Source organism: Solea senegalensis, linkage group LG6, assembly GCF_019176455.1.
Source record: "Solea senegalensis isolate Sse05_10M linkage group LG6, IFAPA_SoseM_1, whole genome shotgun sequence".
NCBI classification, from domain to species: domain Eukaryota; kingdom Metazoa; phylum Chordata; class Actinopteri; order Pleuronectiformes; family Soleidae; genus Solea; species Solea senegalensis.
In genome coordinates this window covers 12,334,786-12,344,996 of record NC_058026.1, presented here as the reverse complement: position 1 = coordinate 12,344,996, position 10,211 = coordinate 12,334,786, and the positions used below count along the sequence as shown (strand labels likewise).

The 10,211-nt window shown below is 40.6% G+C and overlaps 1 long non-coding RNA gene across 1 annotated transcript; it reads right to left on the bottom strand.

Annotated features, from left to right (window-relative positions):
* Nucleotides 1-4,416: 4,416 nt before the first annotated feature.
* Nucleotides 4,417-9,260, bottom strand: LOC122770670. The gene is made up of 4 exons (XR_006360538.1): nucleotides 9,058-9,260; nucleotides 7,242-7,342; nucleotides 5,394-5,444; nucleotides 4,417-5,020 (listed from the first exon to the last, which is right to left on the bottom strand). It is a non-coding gene; the product is annotated as an uncharacterized LOC122770670 (long non-coding RNA).
* Between the last annotated feature and the right edge of the window lie 951 nt (nucleotides 9,261-10,211).

Below are 10,211 nucleotides of genomic sequence, written 5' to 3'. Positions count from 1 at the left end.
GAACCCATGCACATAAACACAGTGCTGACATACTGATGGTGTTAAGAAGGGTTAACTTTAACAGCATGTCACCTCATTAACATTTGCTCATTTGCACAAACTACAGATGTGACATCTGGAGTTGGGTCAGGTTGAAAATTCTGGATCAGTTTGTCAAACAATTTTAAGAAATAAAAGTTGGTAGGATTCATCCTCTGGGCAACATCCAAATGTAATGACGTTTGAGAAAAATGTAATTAAAAACGCTTTCAGTGTTATTGTATTGTATTATATTTTACCTGCAACCAATGATTCATTTTTAAAAATGAAACCTCCTGCAAGTTGATTATTTCCAAGTTTTTGTTTTGCCTGACAAATAGTCCACAACCTGAATATAATATTGAATAATAATTATTTTTGCTTAAATTTAAATGAAATGAATGAATCAACTGCAGAAAGTGCAGAAACAGACAAAGGACAACAACCAACATAACATAAACAAAATTGCACAAAAACAAAAAAACAGTTGTTTAAAATGCCACTTTTACCACACCCTTTATTTTATGTGTGCGAGTCATTGATGTTATGAAGAGGACCGAGTCACTGAACTGAGGACAGATGAAGAAGAACAGACAGGGGGAAGCCCGGATCTCTCCTTCTGCAGTGAAGAATTATTCCTTATTATATGTGGATGCAGTTTTTCATTCTCGTGACCTGATTTTTGAAGCATGGTTGTGGGGGAAGTTTGAAAATGATGGTCATGGTCACTGATATGTGCCACGGAGGGTGATATGCACTCTTGCCAAATGACTGAATGAACTTGCCTGACTTGATTAGAGTCAGTCCATGTAACTGTTGAAATTCAGTAAAAAAAAAAAAAAAAAGACATCGCATTGCAGCCAGTCTAGTGAAGTGTGTTGTATGGTGGAAGCTGCTGTTGTCTTTGTTTGTGTACAAACTGACATCTCACTAACATAACATGTTGGTAACATGCATGTCCCTTACATGTTTCTATTATAGAAAGAACATAATAATAATTCTCGTATCTCTTGCTCCATCTTAATCTAATCTCCCTATACCAGTGTGTGAAATATATGTGAAGAAGAGGAGGAGGAGGATGAAAGAGCAAAATTATCTTACTGGGAATAAATCTGCCTCCTGTGAAAAGTCCATAGCTGATTTTGCTCAGCCTATTTACACCACTGTCTTTTAACGTTGGTGATAATGGTGTTACTCCGAGAGCCATGCTGTATTTCTCTAGGTCCAATGAGAATAGGGTTACATTTATAATATCTCAGCATACAGTATGACATTAGCGTTTGCTACACTTTGTTTTGAAGGCTAATTAGCGAAGGTTAGCATGCTAACATGCCAAGCTAATGTGGTTAACGTATACAAAACATTACATCTAAGTATGCAAGCTTATGTCAGCTTAGCTACACTCTGGTTCATACTCACTAACAGCAACTGTTTCTTAAATCAACCATAATTAAAGCAATTCAGTGTTATTTGTGAAACTACATCAATTATCTCTCTAAACTAAAAAGACGGGTTAGCGACCCAGTCAGAACAAAGGGCTTTCAGCAGGGAGTTTGCCTGTTCTCCGTCTGTGTGTGTGTGTTTTCTTCGGGTTCTCTGGATTCCTCCCACAGTCCAAACACATGCAGAGGGTAATTGGACATTCTAAAATGCCCGTTGGTGAGAGAGTGAATGGTTGTTTGTGGCCCTGTGATGGACTGGCAACCTGTATGAATTATCTCTCTAAACGTGAACAAACTGTACAAAATAAGCACAATGTGTATGATGCTTTCTTCAATCTTTATTTTCTATTAAAGGGATGTTTTCTACATTTGTTTAGCAAATGTTTGGATCCAAATGTTATACATCTTGTAAAATAACTAACTAAACTTCACTTAAACTTATGAGGAGGCATCATCTGAAAGACTGCTCTCTCACTTTGATGTATCGCATGTTGCGTAAATACAATGTGATGATAACACCATGTTGTGCAAATATCCAGGTGCTTTGCATTGAGGCTCAATGGACTATTTACACAGCAGCCATTTTGATATGTTTTGGTAGCAAAAGGGTCCAAACGGGCCTCTTGGATGAAGCAGTTTTCCCCATTGAAGGTGGGGGTTGTTTTGGACATAGTGCACCCAACAACATCACATCACTTTAGCAACATGAAGCAACTCTTCATGTTGATGGCTGACATTGCGCTGCTAATTTCAAGCATCAGGCATGTCCATCATCAAACATTAAAGTGACATGTGTGTACTGTACAGTATGTTGAGAACAGTGTTAAAAGTCTTTTTGATCAGGTTTTCTTCCCTGTACAGTGTGGTGGTGTATGAGGTATTTATGGTTATAACTAGGCTGGTCACCGCTGTGGCTTCCCATCATCTCATTTCCTCCATCTCGGTGTCAACCACAGGGTCAGAGCACATGATGCTTATCCACGACCAATTAGAGGCAGCTCCTCTACAGTTTATATCGCCTCTCATTTCCCGAAGTGGATTCCTGGTGATGCTGGGAAGAGAACAGACTGTATCATGCTGGCCGAGGGAACACCTTGTTATTCTCACAACCTCTTCAACACAATCACACAACCAAAACAGAAGCAGAGAACAGGAAAGAGAGAGAGAGAGAGAGAGAATTGTATCCACCTGTGAATGTCTGAGTGCACTTGACGAGAGCTGGGATGGAAGTCATTGTTGCTGGTGTGTGCTGTTTGCCTCTGAGAGGAATCTTGGCAGACTTTTTCTGACTGCAGGTGTCTGCTGTAGTGCTGTATCAACCTGCTGCTGGTTATGAGGTGCTCCTGCACTGTATTGATTTCCTCACAAGCACTTTGAATAAATACATAGCTTTGACAAAATAAATGATAATAATTATATTAAAAAAATATATTTCAAATTTCCAATACTTAATTAATACGTCTCTAATGTCCAAATCGACATACAGTCCTCTATCTGAGCATTCTGTTCACTGCTCCTGTCATGTACTCCTCTTGTTTGTGCAGGTACAAAACAACAACAACAAAGACAGAGACGTTTGCCTTTGTGTTCACTGTGGTTACATTGTATCACCACCTCCTTTACTCACCCCACCCTTTCATATACCAGTTTGTCCATTCGTCCTGCTATAGAACTATGTCAGCGCAAGATGGTGGCCTGCCATAAAGCAAGGCCCTTGCCTAAAGTAGATATAAAAAGTTATTCTAAAAACATGTTTGGTGCTCAAAAGCCTTAACGCTGGCAAAATGTTTGAACTTAATTGCCTGCAGGCTTCTCAGCTTCTCAGCTCCAAATATTCATGACCTTAAAACAGGTCACGATATTACCTTGACGGCTAAATGCCCTGAATCCTCCTGCCAATATTCAGTGGCCAGACTACACCGGCATTTCAAAAACCAATAAGTTCACGACTCGCTCAAGGTTTTTCTATAATGAATCTCGGAGTGTGGCGAAGTGAGGTCTGCAGTACGACACCTCTAGATGATGTGATATTCATGATTGGCGAAGGAAAAAGACCTCTGTATTCAAATCTCCATCAGTCCGTCAGTCTGAGACCATTAGGAGTCATAGCTCGCTCCCCCATCATTAGATTAACTCCCATGCTCTGCCTGAGTGTGCAGGAAGACCATGCTTATTACCCAAGCAGCTCTACTCTAGCAGGCATACAAAAGCCCGGCTTTCACCTTGTAATTTGAGTCAGATAGACTCATCAGGGCAGGAGGCAACAGCAAGATATGGAAATGCTGCTGCCACTATCAGCAGATATTTGTGCCCTATACTGCCTTGATTACACAGTCGCATACAGAGTGCACACTTGGCAGAGGCGATGTTCCAAGGGACATATTAGGTACATTAGTTCCCCCTGCCACTGCCAGTAGTGTACTTTGGCAAAGGGATTTGGTACATAGTTGTCACAGTGACAAACAGCGGCATTTACGATAATAGAGTTCTTAATAGAGTAGATGCATGACACTGTGACACAATGGTCCTTGTGGTCCCCTTTTCAAAAATAACTCTGTGGCCTGTTGGTCCCACGGGAGCATAAATTGAATGCACACCGGTGTCCCTGGGACAACAAACAGGAAAACAGTCTTAATATCAACAAGGATTCAATCATTGGTGCAATCAGAGAGGAAATAACAGGATCTCATTTGTTGGCAACGGAAATTGTCCGGCTCCTAGAATGACATTATAAAAGAGCATTCAATGCTGAAATCCTGCACATGGTGGCTAAAATGTTACTTTTTATGATTGTGTTGGTCATTTCTTGAGTTGACATGCGTGAAATTAACGTAATAACGGTGTCTTTGTGTAATTTATGACCATGGCATTTTGTTTGTTGTGTGTGGTGGTTGAGGTCTGCTGTGTGTGGGAGTACATTTTTCTCCAAATAATGAAAAGACAGCATGACAAAACATGGAAAGCATTTGTTTATTTCTGATCTGGTAGCAGAGTTATGATAAAAAGTGTCACTGGACCACAGACATTGACCTTTACAGACACAGACCTCTGAACCTTTATTTCTGAAAGTTTGGGGCAAACATATGGTCGAGCTCCAGGTTTTTAACTGTGGTCATGTGAGAGTTAAAGTCACCTGAGATCTCCTGGGATGAGATGAAAGAACAGCATTTGTCGGGTGGGAGATAGGTGGTGTCCCAGACCTGCTTGTCTGTTGAGAGATAGTTTATCAACTTTGACAAAAATGGCTTCCTTCACTCCTTTTACAATCCATCTGTCTTGGATGGATCTGATTCAGTGACTTTTGGATGGCCTTATTGGGGATTTGTTCTGTCTGGCGGACAGACTGAATAATTTCACGAGTGACTGGAGCAGTGAGTTTTGCTAAGAAAATGGTCTGTTAAATTTGGAGTGACGACATGGTGAATTCAAATATTCAAAACGATAGCACAAAGTCACTGCCTGTTTTTTGAGGAATATGCGTCATACGGATCAGTCCGTTTGTGGGTTAGAGAAGATGGAGGAGGATGACTGTGAGGATATCTGGCATAGAGAGAAGCATTCTGGAAACAAGAGAACGTAAATGATTTCTTTACAAGATAAGATAAGATATGAACATGGAGATTTGAAAAGTATACAGTTCTATCTCATGCTTGCTATCAGTACAGTGCTCAAACTGTCTGTTGCGTACTTCATTCTTATTAAAAAAAAAACGCAGACATCTTCTAAAAATCCCATTATAACGTGATACTATATCGTATTATATAAGATCGCAGGCTGCCTGTGTAAAAATGTGTTATGTAGTTTGAACCACACATTATTACAAATAAAACCATGATTAAATTAAATAAAAAAATAAACAATATTATTGCATTACTACCCTCTGTAATCTAGAGTCTAGATTATTATTCTAAATGTATTTTTGGATCAACTCACCAGGGCTCTGGTCATGGACCTTAGGAAAACCGTCCACATCTAAACTCACATCTGTGCAGAGGAAAGAGAGGGGGAGCAGAGGGGATTAAAGAAAAAATAAAAGTATTTCATCATTTACTGACACGTGTTGCATGATGACTTTGGCTCGTGCTCCTTTTGATCACAGCAGACTCAGTTCTGGGTGAACACACACAGTGCTTTTTCCATTTTGGATGAAATGCTATTAATCACGTCTCCGACAGAGCTCAACATCACTGCAACAGACAGGTAGTTTACTTTAGTTTAGCACACAGCTAAGCTAAGCTCATGTTAGTTAAGCTTAGTGTAGGTTTACTTGGTCAAGCTTAGTTGCTAAGGACCATCATCATCTTTGCTCAATTAAATAACCAAAGGACTTCTAGTTTATGCTTGATGTTATTTTTTTCATGAACATTGAAGATTTTCTGAGCCTGGATTTGCAGTAGATGTTTACAATTCTGTTTATAGTCAAATATTTTTTTTTATTGCGTCAGGTTACAGTGTGTAAAGCCTTCTCCTAATCCATGCTGTTGTAATACTGCACATACACAGTATTTGTTGGGACTTTTCAAACTTTATACATATATATATACAGACTATATACTGTATATATCTTTATATATTATACAGACTTTATATTGTTGCTGTAGCAGCTGATGCAGGCGAAGTTTTGCAACTAGAACTATGTGCATTGGTTTTTTTCAGAATTACAGTCCAAAAGATAATTTATACAGCACTAATTATTTCATACGTTTTGAGTTTGTATGATTCAAAATATGTGTAAAAAACCCACAAAAACTAAAAATAGCTATTACACAAGAGATAATGGAAGATCTAGTGGAAAACAGCCCAGTGCCTTGTACATAGAGTAGCCCATGCGAGAACGCTTAAATGACTTAGCATTGACTGCTCTAGTAGAAAACATGTGTGGAAGAGGTTGAGAAACACTGTTCTGAGAAACCAAGAACACAAAGCGGTCTTACTATGTCTTACTCCGCACTTGTGCATCTCTCCAATGCGCTGACAAACATGCATCTGTCTCCCCTCCAAGCCATGAGGCAGTCAGTGTGTCGGGTCACTACACCGAGTGACCATGTCCACCCACTCAAGTGTCCAACATGGTTTCTTCTAATGTAAGTGGTCTATAAACTGATGCTCTTCAAAGCAAAACTGAAATGTGGGTGGTAACAGTGTACATATAGTCAATAGACAATTCATTTAGTAATGGATTAATAATCGATACGTTTCAGCTCTAGTTTATTTCTAGTTGTACGTTTCTGAATGACTCTGTGTGTGGATTGTTGTTGTTCAGTTGAAGATCGAGTCAGTATAGTGACAGTATAGTCCTAGGGGTCGCATGGCGGAGTAGTGGCTAGTACTGTTGCCTTACAGCAAGAAGGTCACCGGTTCGTTTCCCTGATTGAGTGAGGGCCCTCCTGTGAGGGGTTTGTATGTTCTCCCCCATTTGTAAGTGGGTTTTCTCCAGGTGCTCTGGTTTCCTCACACAGTCCAAATACATGGACTAAGTAAACCTTCACAGTTGGGAAAGGAAATACTACCTTTATAGTTAAATAAAAGCTTGACAGTTATCGATTCAAATAATCTATCTTGAGCTTGTTGACATTTCTCAGATTAAATGAGATTCACCAGATTAGAATCAGTAGAGAGACACAGTGCGAGTTGACGAGCTCTGGTCAGCTGGTTGAAGGAAAATAATCGCTGTAGTAATCCACACACTGCAGATCCCAGTCAGCTCTGACATCCCAACGTCACAACAACAACAAAACAACAGAAAACAAAAAATGACACATTTGATTTATCATATTGTACCTGTGGTAGATGCCTGTTAACACACTGAGCCAGAGTCTCATTTACAGGTTCTGCTGCTCTGCACGCAGGACGCTCCCTTCTCCTCCGAGTCTTTCGGAAAGCTGAGAAGACGAAGTGGTCGGGTTAGGGAGAGGTCAACAGAGTGGGGAGTGGGTAGAACTATGTAGATGGAGAATTTAATCCATCTTCCTAACTACGGACCGACCATCAGGGTTTTGCTCTTACGATGAACTGCTGCCTGCCGATGTGGTTCAGAATTCTGCTCACCTGATACGGAGCAGTATCACCTTAATAGTGAGGAGCCTACCATCAGTCATTTTCAAAACAGGAATCATTAGCCTGCTTCAGCTTCTCGAGCTTGTCAATGTCACCACTCTAATCTCAGCATTTCGTTGTTTACCGGCTCCTGCTCGGCTCAGAATAGCATCCAGTTCCCAGAGATTCCCACCGGTGACGGTCACTACGAGGCAGACTAACCCACACAGACAAAAACATTTCACAGTAATCATCACTTGTTTCCCGGCACACAGTCACCCTTGAATCAATTCAAGGCCCAAACCACGTTGTTATTCACACTACGTAATTGCTTTGTTCATCAGTGGATGTTCAACATCTTAATGAGGTAAAGATTCAAGGACAGACTCTGCCCACAGGGTTCAGCGTTTGAAGGCAAGAGGTGCTCTTGGATAACGACTGATGTGGTGGTCTTCACATGTCATGCCCTGACATTAGACCTGAACTGAGGCTTCACACCTCACTACACATAATTATATGGATGAATCAATATCGAAGACTCTGAGGACTCTGACATTCAAATATTAAGAGCCCTGCACATTAAAGTGAAACTTCTGACGAGACCTCCCCAGAGTGTGAGGGATGAACCTGAAACACAAACAGGATGAGTAGATGTATTTTACTGTACATACACTACTGTCAAAGACCAGAGAGGCTTTAGTTTGCCATTGTCAAGCACAGGTGTTCTGCCTCAGGAATCAGAAGAGCCATTTTTAACCCCTCGCCACCCAAAAACAACTCATCTGGAGCCACAAAACTGATTTGACCCATATAAATGAAGATGACATCATGTATTAAGTTTTATAGATATAAAAGAACTATAGTTTGTTGCATTTATGAAACTTAACAACAACAAAAAGAAAACTATTGACTATTTCATAGCTGTTTTTACCTGTTAAAAGAAAACAGAAAAAAACTGTGTTGGCACATGTAGGCCTACTTTGAAATAAAACACAGAACTATGATTTGCGGAAAATTGATGAAACATAAAGTGACCAACTTTGAAATTAATAAAACAAGCAGGTCAGCTTATGATGACGGACGAAAACCGAGCAATACCACCGTAAATTGTGGGGGCAGTATAGAGTTAATAGTCCAACCGGTCAGGATAACGACAAAGAAGCGACCTGCAGTTGCGGTGAAACACCTGTGAAACATGCTGCCAGAGCTCACTGGGTTATCGCTGGAGCCAGTAAACAGAGAGTGACTGCCCGGCGCTCGGCTTCACTCACTGACACAGCAGTGTTTTGGCCTCAGAAGTTACATACTGGAGCTTTAATATTCTCAAAGGCCAAACAAAATAGTGAATATTTGCTGTGTATTCAAGTATTAAAATAACACTTCAGAATAAATGCAGTTGCATGGCAAATCATTATTTTCAGTGGCTTGGAATTCATACCTCAGTTGGCATTCAATTTCATTGTAAGTAAAATTAAAAAGGTCTAGCACCTTGTTCTTGAGATCGCAAAATAACACAAATACTAAAAAGGAATTGAACTGAATTCTCAGGAAAACAACTTACGTCTGTGCTCGGCCGACAAAATGCTGGCGCAGTAGGAGAGCCAGAGTGGAGAGGAACATTATGGTGGTGCACATTGTCCCCAGAGTCCACCACTCTGCAGCTGAAGAGGCAAGCAGAGCTAACATCAAGTGTTCATCGTGAATCCACTCATCAGAGGAAAGGAAACCTTTCCCAGCCACCAAGGGTTTGTCTCTTTCCTTAACTCTCTCTGCCTGCCTGGATCAGGAATGTCTGGGGATTAGTAAATCCCAGATTAGAAAAGATGACATGGTGCATTATTGAGGCTGCACTGCTGCACAAGCTACTCTACATGTATGTACACATGTATGTATGTATGTGTGTGTGTGCGTAAATGCAGACATTTTATACAAAATCTTGAATGAAGACCAACTGCCTACTCAATACAGTTTTAATTTATTTTATTTATATTTATCAGTCAATTTGAAGTCATTATTTGTTGATGGACTGTTCGAGCTTCACCCAATGAAACAGTACTGGTCTTCCAGCATCAGTCTTTCTTTTACAGTATGATGATCTAATACATTTGAAATGGGTGTAATAACAGAGCACAATAGCAGTGCGTACTGAACACAGTGAATTTTGCACAATGACCATTGTTAAGGGAAACACACCAACAGCCTGGCACCATAGTGAGGAGGATAATGAGCATAATCTCCAAGACAGAGCGTTGCTCTAAGTGCACATGCAATGGATACACACAAGAATCCATTTCTCAAGCCTCCCCATCCCCTGTCACATTAGGCTGAAGTTCTATTTCTTGCAGGCAGCCGTTACGTGACTCTTCTCAAACCAGTGATGACATTCCCTGCAACAGCATCTGTGACTCTGCTGTCACCGCTCTGTCATGGAGAAAAAAAAAAGGCTGTGGCGCATGGACCGATGGAAGTTCACACGAGTGGCTGTCAGGAATGTCAAGTTGCAAGGATGTGGCTGTGCATCTCATCTGCAGATTTGAGGGCAGCTCACGCTGCCTAATTAGAAAAAATGTCCAGGTCTCCTTTTGAGCTTAGTGTTGAAAGCTGCTCTATATTCACCACAGTTGAAGTGTCACAAAGCTGTTATTTGCGCTGACCCGCATGAAGGTTGGCTCAGCCGTAATCCGGAATTGTTTGTTTCAAAGAATGAAGCGATTT